The 14,766-nt window shown below is 46.9% G+C and overlaps 2 long non-coding RNA genes across 2 annotated transcripts; one reads left to right on the top strand and one right to left on the bottom strand.

The window, feature by feature from the left end:
* Positions 1-6,062: 6,062 nt before the first annotated feature.
* LOC121138438 lies at positions 6,063-9,957 on the bottom strand. The gene is made up of 3 exons (XR_005875448.1): positions 9,813-9,957; positions 7,089-7,196; positions 6,063-6,298 (listed from the first exon to the last, which is right to left on the bottom strand). It is a non-coding gene; the product is annotated as an uncharacterized LOC121138438 (long non-coding RNA).
* Positions 6,242-12,103, top strand: LOC121138437. The gene is made up of 2 exons (XR_005875447.1): positions 6,242-8,115; positions 11,434-12,103. It is a non-coding gene; the product is annotated as an uncharacterized LOC121138437 (long non-coding RNA).
* Positions 12,104-14,766: the final 2,663 nt, after the last annotated feature.

Raw genomic sequence — 14,766 nt, 5'->3', positions numbered from 1 at the left:
GAAACAGAGACTGCACATGTGTGCACATGCACATACACACAGAAACAGAGACTGCACATGTGTGCTCTTGCACATACACACAGAAACAGAGACCTGCACACGTGTGCACATGCACATACACACAGAAACAGAGACTGCACACGTGTGCACATGCACATATACAGAGAAAAAGAGATCTAGGTGGCGTGGTTCAAATCTTTAATTCCAGCACTCAGGAGGCAGAGGGAGGCGGATCTCTGTGAGTTTGAGGCCAGCCTGGTCTACAGATCGAGTTCCAGGACAGTCAGGGCTATGTAATAAAGAGAACCTGTCTCAAAAAGTAAAACAACAAAAAGAAGGCAAGACAGGGTGTATATCAGGAACATGAATTTATACTGCTAATTCTAGCTCCAGTGCAGCAAAGACTTTCACATTCTTGTGACTTCTCTTCCTAACAGCGTAAGTGCACAGCCCCATTAATCAGAGCCCAAGAATTTACAAGGCAGAGTTTCAGAGCTGCTAAGTGTAGCTCTGCTGAGAGGAAAACTTAGGATTCTGTAACATGAAAAACAAATGACCCAGAGACAGATACCGGGGTTCAAGCGTCAAGCTGAAGCTCAGAAAAGCAAAGCAGCTGGGCGCCAGCTCTCTCTCTACCTCAGACTGAAGGCGATCCTGACTCTACCAAACCTCAAACCGCTGCCTCTCCTCAGTGTGGCTGGAGAATCCTGAGACTGAATGTCTCCCTGTCCTCAGCGTGGCTGGAGAATCCTGAGACTGAATGTCTCCCTGTCCTCAGCGTGGCTGGAGAATCCTGAGACTGAATGTCTTCCAATCCTCAGGATGGCTGGAGAATGAATGCTCTATACTGACCCTGCTCCTGTCTTATACACCTCCCTAGTGCTGGGATGAAAGGCTGTGACCCTAGGTGCTGAGATCATCTTTGTGTGAGCTGTTTCTCTTCAGGACTAGGCCAATCTTGTGTAGATCTGGACATTGGACTCACAGAGATCCGTCTACCTCTTAATCCTGAGTCCCTAGGATTAAAGGTGTGTGCCTGGTTTCCATGGCTAACTAGTATGGCTGCTTTGCTATTTTGTTCTCTGGAGGCTTTAATAAATCACAAACAATATATCACCACAGGATTCAGTCTGGTGGCAGTTCTTTTTGTAAGATTTATTTATTTTGCCGGGCGTCGGTGGCGCATGCCTTTAATCCCAGCACTCGGGAGGCAGAGGCAGGAGGATCTCTGTGAGTTCCAGACCAGCCTGTTCTACCGAGCGAGTTCCAGGACAGAGTCCAAAACAATACAGAGAAACCCTGTCTCGAAAAACCAAAAAAAATTATTTTATTTTATTTTTCTATAAGTATGAGTATTTTTGCCTTCACATATGTATGTGTACCATGTGTGTGCCTAGGTCAGAAGAGGACTTTGGTTGGGTCCCCCGGGACTGGAGTTACAGATGTTCTTGAGCCGCCATGTGGGTTCTGGGAATGGAACTTGGTCCTCTGGAAGAGCAACAAGTGCTGTGAATCAATAACTCCATGCCCTGAGTAGAATTCTCACAGGCAAAAAGTGTGTTCAGTGAAAGACACAAATCCCAAGTATGCAATGCAACAGATTCAGTGCAGTAGTACCTCCTAAGGTCCTGGACATTTATTCTAAGTCTCTTTTTGTTGTCCTTGTTAAGATTTATTTACTCTGTATATAGTGTTCTGCCTGCATGTAACACTCAGTGTAGTAGTACCTCCTAAGGTCCTGGACATTTATTCTAAGTCTCTTTTTGTTGTCCTTGTTAAAGATTTATTTACTCTGTATACAGTGTTCTGCCTGCACGTAACACCTACAGGGCACCAGATCTCGTTGTAGAAGGCTATGAGCCACCATGTGGTTGCTGGGAATTGAACTCAGGGTCTCTGGAAAAGCAGCCAGTGCTCTTAACCACTGAGCCATCTCTCCAGCCCTTGGGTCTCAGTCCCCTCCCCGCCCCCAAAGCCCCATCAGTGTTTCTGCCTCGTCACCCTACCTCGTCAGAGACAGCCAGTGCTCCAGTGCCTTGCCTGGTCTGTAACAGGGCCTGGCTGCCTGCCTTCCAGCGGGCCTCCTCCCACCCCAACCCCTGGGACTGGCCTTCGGCTTTCTTCTGTGGCTTCTCTGAGTTTCTTTCTCAGTTCTGTTCTGAATGCTTTTCCCAACCAGGTGTCACCATGAGGCTCGATGTGGAATTGACCCTCACAAGCTTGATGCTGGTTGATTCCCACACATCCACATTGTGCAGACTTTGAATCCTCTCCCCCAAATCTTTGGTCTGGAATGTGCTTCCAGGAGAAGGCAGTTTACAGTGGTGTTCCTTGAGGAGCACAGCTCTTCAGATGGGGCAGTGCTGTCCTTTGAGGCTCTGCTAAATCCTTGGTCCTAACTTTTATTTTTAAGACAGGATCTCACTGTGCAGCTCTCTGGGCTCCAACTACAGAGATCCTCCTGCCTCTGCCTCTCTAGTGCTGGGAGTAAAGGCATGTGCCACCATACCTAGCATAATTCTTTTAATAATTAAAAATAAGCCAGGCGTTAGTGGCATGCCTTTAGTCCCAGCACTTGGGAGGCAGAGGCAGGCAGATCTCTGTGAGTTCGAGGCCAGCCTGGTGATGTACAGAGCGAGTTCCAGGACAGCCTCCAAAACTGTATAATACAGAGAAACCCTGTCTGGAAAAACAAAAAACAAACAAAAAAATTAAAAATAAAATTAGGAGTCTCTGTGAGTTTGAGGGTAGCCTGGTCTACAAAGCAAGTCTCTGGACAGCCAGGGTTATTTTCCAGAGAAACCCTGTCTCTAAAAACCAAAACCAAACCACAACAAACAAATCAGGTGGTGGTGCATTCGTTTAATTCCAGTACTCAGGAGGCAGAGACAGGCCTGGTTTTTGGTTTCTCTGTAGCCCTGGCTGTCCTGGAACTCGATTTGTAGACCAGGAGAAGACAGGTTACAGTGACATTCCTTAAAGAACACAGCATATGAGATATTAGATACCACCATGGTTTTTTTTTCCAAAGTGTGCCTTAAAGATTCTCCTTCCCCTCTTCTCCCCTCCCTCAGCTACTCCTGACCCACCCCACTTGTAGCCCTTTCCTGACGACCCCTTCCCTCCCTCCTGTCCCTCGGGCCCTCTCACCCACTCCTGTCCATCTTCAGCACCTATTTCACCCCTCTTGATCTCCTTTCTAATTCCTCAAGCCTAACTCTTTCAACTTTTTTCCTCCTCTCCCTTTTCTTTTTTTTAAAAATGAATTCATTTTTTAAATTTATTAGTTTTCGTTTTATATGCATTGGTGCTTTGCCATGGGTGTTAAATCCCCTGGAACTGGAGTTACAGACAGTTGTGAGCTGCCATGTGGGTGCTGGGAATTGAACCCAGGTCCTCTGAAAGAGCAGTCAGTGCTTTTAACCACTGAGCCATCTCTCCAGCCCCCTCTCCCTTTTCTAGTTTCAAAACAGCATCTCATGCAGCCCACAGTGGCTTTGAACTTGCTACGCGTAGCCAAATCTGGCTCCGCTCTCCTGATCCTCTGGCTGTGTCTCCTGGGTGCTGGGAACCCCGAGGAGCACCACAGCTGTCTCACTTGATGGTCCCCTGACTGCGGAGCTGGTGACATTCTCACAAGGGTGCCTTGTGAGCTTGACTGTGACAGGCCGGATCTGTCACAGGAGCGTTTAGTAAATGTGAAACCACTCAGCCTACCACGAGGACTTGGCAAGTGGCCGGAGTGGAGGGAACAAGCAAGAGAGGCGAACAGGCCCCTAAGCCCACAGCAAACACCTATGAATGACTCCCTTTAAGACAGCCTGGAAGGGACTCTGGAGGGTGGGAGCCAAGGCAGGGCCCCGGGAACCAGGAAGTCACACCCGCGTTAATATTTAGAAAGCTGTGGGGTTGTAACAGCTCACTCTCCGTGTAGCTCAGCCATGTGAACATCTGAATAGGCTCTTTGACACAGCCACACCCGGCTCTGGTCCTCGCCGGGACCCTTAGTAACACTTCCGTGCTTTGCCTGTGTCTTCCGTGTATGTGGATTTCCCCCACAACAACAGGTAGTGTTGTGTATCTTTCTGTCATCCTCCTGCCTCAGCTCCGGCTCCCTTTCCAGTGCAGAGGTGTGCAGTCGGTACGGCTCCCTTTCCAGTGCAGTGGTGTGCAGTCGGTACTTGGAGTTTGAACTGAATCTCCCTGGCCACTCCGATGAAGCCTTATTTTACCGTGCATGCAGTCCTTTGGGCAGACTTCTTTTCCTCCCTGCTTTCTTGCCTTCCCTCCACAGATGCCTGTTTCGTTTGTTTCCATTGGTCTGACAGCCAATCAGCTCCAGGACCTTCCATACAGCCTTAGAGAGGATGTGGGCCTTTTGCTGGACTCCCCAGTGCCAACCTCCCTGAGCTTGCTGCTTTTGCCCAGTGGCAAGACCGGTCGGCAAGTAACGGGTGACTCTGTAGGGCCGTCTTTCCGTGCCAGGATTTTGCTCCAACCTCAAATCTTTCAGTGGTCCAGGAGCCCCGCTAGGTAGGTTCTGTTCTGCTTGCCTCCCACTGCAACTGTTCCAGCCCCTGCAACTCCTACCTGGATTGCTTCAACACCTGCGTCCTGATGAGTCTACCTGCTGCTGGCTGTGGTAAAATGTATTGGCCATTATGTCAGATTCATGGTTAGCTTCCTACCTAGGCCACCACCTGATACAATAGTCTTCTAGGGACAGAGGCGAGAACAAGGCCAGGGAAACAGACCGTGATCAACTCCAGTAGAGCACCACCCACATGAGCTGGGTGAGTTGCTGCTGAATTTGGGCGTGTCTCATTTACATCTAGGTCCTTCTCCACCTTGACTTTAATTACACTTGAATGTTCACAGACACACACACACACACACACACACACACACAAGCATGTACATGCATGAGCATGCACAAATAAATTTAAAACATTAAAAATAGCCTAGTGGTGATGACACAGGTTTTTAATCCCAGCACTCCGGAGGCAGAGGCAGGCAGATCTCTGAATTCAAGGCCAGTCTGGGCTAGAGTGAGTTCTGGGACAGTCAAGGTTACACAGAGAAACCCTGCCTTGAACTCCTCCTCCAAATTAAAAATGACTGGTTGACTAAGATGTAGCCATCAAGATCATTCATTCATTTGTTCACTTGCCCAGGGCAACAGGAGAGCAACACTGAGCTTCCTGCAGCCTGGATGCTTTCTCCATCCCCCTTCTGTTTCCCTGGAAACGCCACCTGATCCAGTCAGTTGGAGTTCTAAGAATCTGTCTGGTCTGGGAGCTGTCTGATTCATGAATTCTTTGGTTTTTGCCTGTTCAGAGAACTCTACCAGATTCAACTGGTCTAAGCAATTTTCCTTTTTAAGACTTTGGGGCTGGGCCAGGCGGTGGTAGTGCATGCCTTTAGTCCCAGTACTCAGGAGGCAGAGGCAGGTGGATGCCTGTGAGTGTGAGGCCACCTGGTCTACAGAGTGAGTTCCAAAGCTACATTGAGAAACCCTGTCTCAAAAAACAAAACAAACAAACAAAAAAGACTTTGGGGCTGTAGATTGCTCCATGCCTCCTAGACGGGCTCACAACCTCTGTAACTCCAGTTCTAGGGTCTCCAAACACATACACATGAAAAAAATAAAAACAAGTCATTTACACAGCTGCAAAGCTGCAGCTCTGGATTAGCAGGCAGGAAGGTGCAGTCGCAGGAAGGTGCAGTCGCCTGTGCGCGCATGGCTGCAGTACCCTCGGTCCTGTGGCGGTTGTCAGTCTTGACAATGTATCCTTTTCTAATCTATGCTTCTCTGTGAATAAGTAATCTTGCTACTTCTGCAAATCTGACCAGCTGCAACACAGCCACAAGGCACGTGATCTCTTGGAGTGGATTGTGGTGTCCACCTGGGTTAGACAAACTTAACCACATCTAGGATTTGAGATTTCTGCATCTGGGATTCCAGCTACTCTCATGAATTAGAATTGATAGAATCTGCACTTTTCCTGGAAAAAACGGATGGCACAATTTGGAATTACAGTGACCACAGAGTGGAAGGAAGCTTTGGCTTTCGATGATGTCTATTTGTGGGGTTCACTGGAAAAGGAAGGTGCAAGTTACAGCAGCCCTTTAAAGCAGAAGAGGCAAAAATATTTGTGTCTATGTAACAAGCTCTCCTCAGACACTTCTGCCTACGTAGGCTTGCGTAAGCTCTCATGTAGCAGACGCTGGTGTTGGACTTGTGATCTGACCACCACACCAACAGCATGGATAACAAGGCTTCAGATGCAGGGCAGATCTGTGTAGAGGAAACATTAACAGAATCATTGTATCTAGGATAAACATCTGAATGAACAGTTGTTTTCTAGAAGAATTTAGACCTTGAAGAAATCATTGTGGAAAACAGTGATTGTTTGGTGTTATCTACGGAGTCCGTTTTCTGAAAGAGCGTTACAGCCTTTGTATGCTTTGGTCACAAGATGGTCCTGGCACACCTGGATGTCTTGAATAATTGGTTACTGCAAACTGTACACAATAAGGACTGAAGTTACAGGCTTGTGATGTTTCCCTTCAGAGAACATACAGATTACATCAGGGGCTTTGGTATGAAGACTTGTTTTACCCCCAAACCAACTTTTATGTAACAATCAATAAACAGACTTTTGCTCAGCAGTCTGTCCCTGCTGCCAGAGAGTCTAAAATTCATCTTGGAGTGACCCTCTTTCTTCAACTGACCCACACAGCACAGAACGCCTGACAGGTCTGTAGAGAAGGGTGGGGAGAGCTGGGCACAGACACGCAATCCCGGGCCCTAGCAATCAGGAAGATGGCTGTGGATTCAGAGTTAGCCTGGGCTGTGTGGTGAGACTTGTTTCACAAAAGCAAAAATGAACCTGAGCTAGAGAGAGAGAGAGAGAGAGAGAGAGAGAGAGAGAGAGAGAGAGAGAGAGAGAGATGATGGTGATGATGAACAGAGGTCACTTCCTAAATTCTGGACATTCTCCCTCCATGGAATCATTATCCAAAATGCAACTATTAAATAAAAATTGTGTAGTGCTGGAGATAGCTCACTGGTTAAGAGCACTTACTGGTCTTCCAGAGGACCTGAGTTCAGTTCCCAGCACCCACATCTGATGGTTCACAACTGTCAGCTCCAAGAGGATCCCATGCCTATTGCCTCCAACCTCCGCAGGCACCTGCATTCATGAGCACACACATACATGTAATTTAAATAATGAAAATAAATCTTAGTTGTGTAGGGTTGGAGATGTAGCTCAGTTGGTAAAATGTTTCCCTACCATGAATGAAATGTTGGATTCAGTCTCAAGCATCACATAAAAGCTAAGTTACGGAGCATCACATGGGAGCTACAAGCAGGAGGACCAGAAGTTCAAGGTCATCCTCAGATACTTAGCAAGTTTAAAGACAGTCCGGACAACGTGAGATTCTGCCTCCAAAATAGAAATAACTCCCCATCCCTTGTTTTTTTTTCAAGACCGGGTTTCTCTGCATAACAGCCCTGGCTGTCCTGGAACTCACTTTTTAGACCAAGCTGCCCTTGAGTCTGCCTCCCAAGTGATGGGATTAAAGGTGAATGCCACCACACTGGGCAATATATATATTTTAAATTATGGGACTAGGTGCCTATAGTGGTTCAAATGAACCAACCAGCCTAGACTTTAATCACAATAGTGGGCTTTTGTTGGTTATAAGACACCTAGTAGCCAATGCACTAAAGAACTCTTTGACACCTAACTAAGCTGTGCAGTGTTAAGGTGTTCCTGTGCTCTGCTGTCTATGGATGCTGCACGATCTGGTTATTGGTTGGAGACCTCAGAACTGGTTCTGCTTGTGGGACTTGCCTGATCCTGAGCTCTTCTCTGCTCAGATAAGCTTCACTAGAGTGCACTGGGTGAAGGACTGTTCCTTTCAGCTCCAGCATAATATGCTTTTGTCCTGTAATACTCTTCCAGCCAGGGTGGTGTTGCAAGAAGCCCCACTTGCTAATGAATAGCAGGTGCGGGGAAAGGAAGTCTGGGTCTGTTTTTGCTCACTAGCAACACCTGCTTCTCTTTTTGGTACAGGGAATCTAACCGAGGGCCTCACAAATACTAGGTAAGTACCCCCAAGTTATACCTGTGGCTTATTTTTTTTAAAGACAAGGTCTCATTAAGTTACCTAAGCAGGGCTTGATGTTGAAATATTTCTGTCTCAGACTCCTGAGTAGCTGAGATTACATGCTTGCACCAGGCCTGGTTGGGTATGAACTCTTAAAATAATAATAATTATTATGATTACAGTTGCGTGTGAGAGGATGTACGTGTGGTTGTCAGAAGACCACTTTGTAAGCCGGTTCTCTCCTTCCACCTCTACTTGAGTTCTGGGGTAGAACAAAGGTCGCCGGACTTGCTCAGCCCGCACCTATACCCCCTGGGCCCTCTCACTGGTCCAAGCTGTAGACTTTTGAGCAGCTTCAGTTCCAGTTGTTCACCCCGCTCCCGTCAGGGTGCTCCGTCTGCACCTTCGGGGTGGAAGGGTTAGTTAGGACTTTATTGTCAGCATCCACATAAAGAGCTGCCCATGGGAGCCCGTGCCTGAAACCCCAGAGTGGGAGGGGACGCTGGTGGATCTCTGGAGTTCTCTGGCCAGCCTGCCTGATCAGTTGATGAGCTCCTGTCTCAGTGAGAGATCCCAGAAGATGGGAACCAAAAATTAAAAAGAAAAAGAAAGATGAGGGCCTGGAGAGACAGCTCAGTGGTTAAGAGCACTGGCTGCTCTTCCAGAGGACTTGTATCCAATTCCCAGCACCCACATGGCAGCTCACAAGTCTGTAACTCCAGTCCTAAGGAATGTGATGCCGCCTTCTGAGCTCCTTGGGCACACACACACACACACAGACACACACACACACACACACACACACACACAGGCAAATCACTCAAACATTGAAAAAATCTATAAAAGGAAATACACAAACAAAAATGAGGGAGAACAAAATAAACAAAAATAGCTGGGTGTGGTGATGCACACCTTTAATCCCAGCACTGAGGCAGAGGCAGGTGAATCTCATATGTGTAACATAGGAGCAGAAACATGCCTAGGTGTGCTGTCTGGTGAATTTTATATAAAGTAAACACACATGTTACTCAGTTTGAGTAGTAAGTAGGGCTTTAGTTGTAACCCCGAAGTTTTCCTCATGCTCCCACCCCATTCCCAGTTACTAGTCCTGGCTTCCCAGACATTACATTCATCTCGCTTGTTTCTGAGTGTCATTTCTGATGGTTGACACTGTTCACCTATTTATGTATGGTTATATAAATGTCCCACCGTTACCCATTCCCTGTTGTCTGAGTTTGGGTTGCTTCCAGATTGGCCTGTTACAAACCGCACTGCTGGCCTGGCGTTCGTGGCACACAACTTTAATCCCAGCACTCGGGAGGCAGAGGCAGGCGGATCTGTGAGATCGAGGCCAGCCTGGTCTAGAGTACAAGTACCACGACAGCCAGGACTACACAGAGAAACCAACTCTGTCTCAACAAATAAAACCCAAACGAACAAACAAAAACAAATTACACCGCTGTGGGTATGTAGTGTGCTCGTCTTTGGCATTGCATGCATGCTGGGCACAATAAAAAAAAAGTTCTCGCTCCCAATGCATACATGCATTCATCACTAATGGACACTGGAGACAGCCACTAAGACAGTGAGAGTCTATTCTTGAAAAGGGAAAGAACACGGAACCAGCATCAGGCCCCAGATTTTTTGGTCACCTCCCAGGTTTTGCTCACAGGAAGCCAAAGCAAACCACTTACCCTCTGTGCTTCCTCAGCTGTAAACTGGAAGTAATAAATGCCTTGTTCCCTGGCTCCGTGATGGGAGAGCCCTCTGCAAACACTCGCAGAGCACACATGTGAGCTGTTATTAAAGTGGAAGCTTTAAATTATCAATGAGAACTGAGGGGCTGCTGTACTTATGTGGGTTTCCATTTCTAATTAAGAACCCAGATCAGATGCAGCCGCTCTGCTAAGCACAGCTGCTTTGCCAGGCACCACCGAAGGATTCCCAAACATACCCGAGCCCCGGCTGGGCGGTTCCTCTAAGTTTCTTCTTTCAGTTGCTGGATACTCCTGCTTTCTACTTTCCTCCAGCGCCAGCACGAGTATGGCTGGTCTGGAAAAACCACCTGGCTGGGGTCTGCCTGGTTGGACCAACCATATCTCTCTGGGGAAGCCACAGAGCAGAGTCGGTGCAGGCCTTTTACGCACTATTAACACAGTGACTCAATATCGCCAATCTGGATGGTGCAGTGGGGAAATACCAAAGGTTATGTGGTGCACTCAATCAAGAGCAGTAAAAAGTAATTGACTGAAAGTATCATCCATGTCTCTGGGCATGTTGGCTCCCGGGAGGACAGTTGCACAAGCAGGAAACAGCACCCTCTTCTGGCCAGTGTCACACTTGCACGGCTGTGACGGATTTCCAACTGACTGGGCTGATTGGCTTTTCCCTTGGGGAGCCCCATCCTGAGTTATTATCAGTCTTGAATAAATAATTTTTTGTTTCCTTCTGCCTTTTGCTCTTTAAAGAAGAAAACCCAGCCAGGCGGTGTTGGTGCTCCCCTTTAGTCCCAGCACTAGGGAGGCTGAGGCAGGTGGATCTCCATGAGCCTGGTCTACCTAGTGAAGGACAGGCTCCAAAGCCACACAAAGAAACCCCGTCTTGGACCTAGCATTGGTGGGGCATGACTTTAATCCCAGCACTCGAGAGACAGAAGCAGGCGGGTCTCTGTGAGTTCGAGACCAGCCTGGTCTACAAGAGCTAGTTCCAGGACAGCCTCCAAAGCCACAGAGAAACCCTGTCTCGAAAAACAAAAAACAAAACAAAACAAAACAACAACAAAACCCTGTCTTGAAATGCCAAAAGAAGAAGACGAAGAAAAAGAAGAAAAAGAAGAAAGAAAGAAAACTCTTGATGGATAATTAATGAATCAACATGGATAGGCAAATGGTGTGTCCAGTTGTTTGATCAAACACATCTATCCATTACTGTGAAGATATTTTATCTTAATTAATTGGCTTCCACTATTCACTTTCATACAATACCAGTCTATTGTAAACTAAAGTGATCCATTTCCTTATGATAAAAAAGAATCGCAGGGCTGAAGAGATGGCTCAGCAGTTAAGAATACTGGCTGGTCTTCCAGAGGTCCTGAGTTCAATTCTCAGCGCCCACATGCTGGCTCACAACCATCTATAATAAAATCTGATGCCTTCTTCTGGCATGTGGGTATCCGTGCATAGTACCTATACATAAAATGTAAGTATATAAAATTTAAAATAAAAAGGAATTACAACTATAGCTACATACCTTAAATTGAAACAAAATGCATTCATTAAGGTGGTTTTTATTGATGGTTGTTGTTGTTTGACACAGGGTCCCAAGTAGCTGAGGATAACCATGGACTCCTGGTTCTCTTACCACCTCCTCCCCAGTACTGGAACTGTAAGCGCGCCCCACCGTGACCAGTTTTAAAGATGGAATTGTCCATTGTGGAAAAACAAAACAAAACAAAAAAATGGCAGCAATCACACACACTCCCCGAGAGACCAAAGCCTTGGGCTCTGCACACCCTACCTGCCGCACACAAAGGAAAAGCTGGAGGGGGAATCCAAAGGCTGTGAAGAGAGAAAAGACGGAAGTAATCCTCAAGGATTGTCCTCAAGGTCGTCTGCTAACCCTGCCCTCCAGGGCCAGAGCCCACGCCTGAAAAGTCCCCTGCAAAGAAAGCAGTGAAGTCGTCTCAGGACGGAGAGCGCTAGGCCGACGGAGAGTGCAAGGCGGACACCGACAGAGATGCAGTGGCCCTGCCCCACACGCAGATGCCAACGGGGCAGGCCCCAGGACGGAAGGTGCTGCCCATGTCCGGTGGGGTGTGTGCTTTTAAGGAAGTGCACATTTCTGGCACCTATGCAGTTTTTTCCCAAATTGGATTTCATTTTACTTCCCCCCTAAACTATGCTATGTTGTCAGCATGCAGGACACATCCTGGTATTTATTTACCGATTCGTTCGTTCATTCATTATTTATTTGTTTATTTACAGTCGTTCCAGTGTTGGCTGTCTTGTAATTTTCTATGTAGACCAGGCTGGCCTTGAATTTACAGAGATCCGCCTGCCTCTGCCTCCAGAGTGCTGGGATTAAAGGCGTGCGCCACCAAGCCAGGCCACCTCTGCGGGTTTTAGTGGAGAGGGAGCAGGTGCCACTAAAATGTTTCCCAAATGAATTGGGAGGTTGGAGGAGGTGCCTTCCCTCGCTAGTTCTGAGATCGCCTTGCCTCTCAGAAAGAATTCCCTGATGGCACAGTCTGTCACAATAACCCAAACACCTTATGGTCTGGGAAAACTCAGATTCATTTCTGTGTCCTGACCCTCAACTCCCTTAAAACCTGTTGGACTTTGGGGTAATTTAAATAAGAATGACCTCCATGCCAGGCAGTGGTGGTGCACACCTTTAATCCCAGCTCTCCGGAGACACAGGCAGGTGTGTCTCTGTGAGTTCGAGCCCAGCCTGGTCAACAGATTGGACAGTCAAGGGTACACAGCAAGACTCTGTCCCCAAAAAACAACAACAACAAAAAAAATAAAGAGCAACGAAAAAGAACGGCCTCCATAGGCTCATGCATTTGAACCTTAGTCATCAGGGTGGAACAATTTGAGAAGGATTAGGAGGTGTGGTTTGTGAAGGAGGTGTGTCACTGGGGGATGGGCTTTGAGGTTTCAAAAGCCCACATCAGGCCCAGTCTCTTTTTTTTTTCAGGCCCAGTCTCTTTCTCTACTTCTGATTAGGATCAGTGCTTAGCTACTTCTCCAGCACCACACCTGCCTGCCGCCATATTCCCTGCCATGATGATAATGGACTAAGCCTTTGAAACTATTAGCAAGCCCTAATTAAATGCATTTTTATAAGGCATTCATAATATATATATGTATATATATATATATGTATATGTATATATGCGCCTTGGTCATAGTGTCTCTTCATAGCAACAGAACAGCAACTAAGACAGATCTGATTTTCTAAATCTGGTCGGGGAAAGGGACCAGACTTTCAACATGACATCACGGAGATGACATGTCTCAGAAGAGCCGCCAATGGATTTTCAGAAGGATAACTGTTATTTGCATTTGATTTCCTTAAAGTCAAGGTAGGCTTGTAAAATGCTGTATAGCATGCTTACTCTAAACAGATCACCGAATGAGGACTTAGTGGATTCTGTAGTGGATTCCTGATGTTAGCCGTCTACACATGACAGTCATTTGAAGGTTGCATGTCGTTGAAGTCTTCCTTGAAAAGGCATCAGGAAAACCAATGAAGTCAGGTTGAGTTTGGAGCAATATTTAAGTCAGTACATAGACTTTGAGTCCGGCATATTGCCCTTTGTAATGAAGGTGGGTTCGCCTCATCCAATCAGTTGAAGGCCTTAGGCCCAAAGCTTGAGGCTTCCTGAAGCAGAATTGTCTTTGCCTATGACCAAAGCAACTTGGGGAGGAAAGGGTTTATTTGGCTCATGCTTCCACATCACAGTCTATCATCAGAGGAAGTGAGGACAGGAACTCAAGCAGGGCAGGAGTTACAGGCCCCACTGTACATGTGGGCTGTGTACTGATCCCAGGCCCTCTGCAAGAGCAAGTACCCCCTGAGCCAACTCTCCAAATACTCCTATGTGCGTGTGTGTGTGTGTGTGTGTGTGTGTGTGTTGTGTGTGTGTCTGCATCTAATTAGGGTTGCTTGCATAAGCATGGGTTGGGACTATTTGCTTGAGCAGTGATACGTCAACAGCAACACCACTGAGATACATGACTTCTATGCTCCCTGAAATCTAGACCAATAAATGCTAATATATATTCCCTACTAAAATTTATCATACATTGCCTATTGAGCAAAAATATCAGGAAAAGAATGGGCATCTATTGGGTTCAGACAGATTCAACATGGGCTTCCAAATCTTTTTCTGGCAAGTCACACAGGAATCTTTCTTGCAATGGTCTACAGAGACAGATGTGAAAAGTCTTTTGCCCGTGGAAGTCTGCTGAAGTCTCATTCACAGTCTAAGGTTGCTAAGAAGGGAGCTACATAGGCAATCTGCTGTGCACCCAGCCATGGCAACTAAACTTGGGCCTCTCCTGATGAGGTCAGGTGTCTATCATGAGCCTTGATGTTTTCAGAAAGCAAGCCTGACTAACTACTTTAACATATAGCCACCTGTCCCGTGCTACCGTCTCGCCAGCAAGAACGACGCAGGACAATTGGATCCTTCTGCAGTAAAGCTTTAATGCATCTTGAGAGATAGATGTCTGCACAGTGGCGGAAAGTGCAAGGGCCGAGGCGGTAACCGAAGCAGTAACCGCGGCGGCGGCTATCAGGCCCACAATAATAGCAGAGATCCCAAAAATCTCGCTTTTCCCTAAACAAACTCAAACTACTTGGCACCTCAACAGGAACTGGAACAAATCGAGGCATGCACATTACCAAAGCAAAAGGGTGCTTAATAGCATCCCAGCATAATGCATAAAAACAATTCTAAGCAGAGCAATTTATTTCTTTCTGATTCTTACCTAAGGTATCATTACTCACAACCCAAATAAAGGGCAGCCAAACACAAATTGGAGCAGCTGAATAATTAGTTCTCTTAAAAGGGGTATACTTAACATTGGAGGAGGACCAATCAGATGATCCAGAGCTCTGTCCCTCACTCAGACTGTTGCC

This window comes from Mesocricetus auratus, unplaced genomic scaffold (genome assembly GCF_017639785.1).
Source record: "Mesocricetus auratus isolate SY011 unplaced genomic scaffold, BCM_Maur_2.0 contig_5472_pilon_obj, whole genome shotgun sequence".
NCBI classification, from domain to species: domain Eukaryota; kingdom Metazoa; phylum Chordata; class Mammalia; order Rodentia; family Cricetidae; genus Mesocricetus; species Mesocricetus auratus.
The sequence above is the reverse complement of the archived record's forward strand: the minus strand, read 5'-3'. Positions and strand labels throughout refer to the sequence as shown.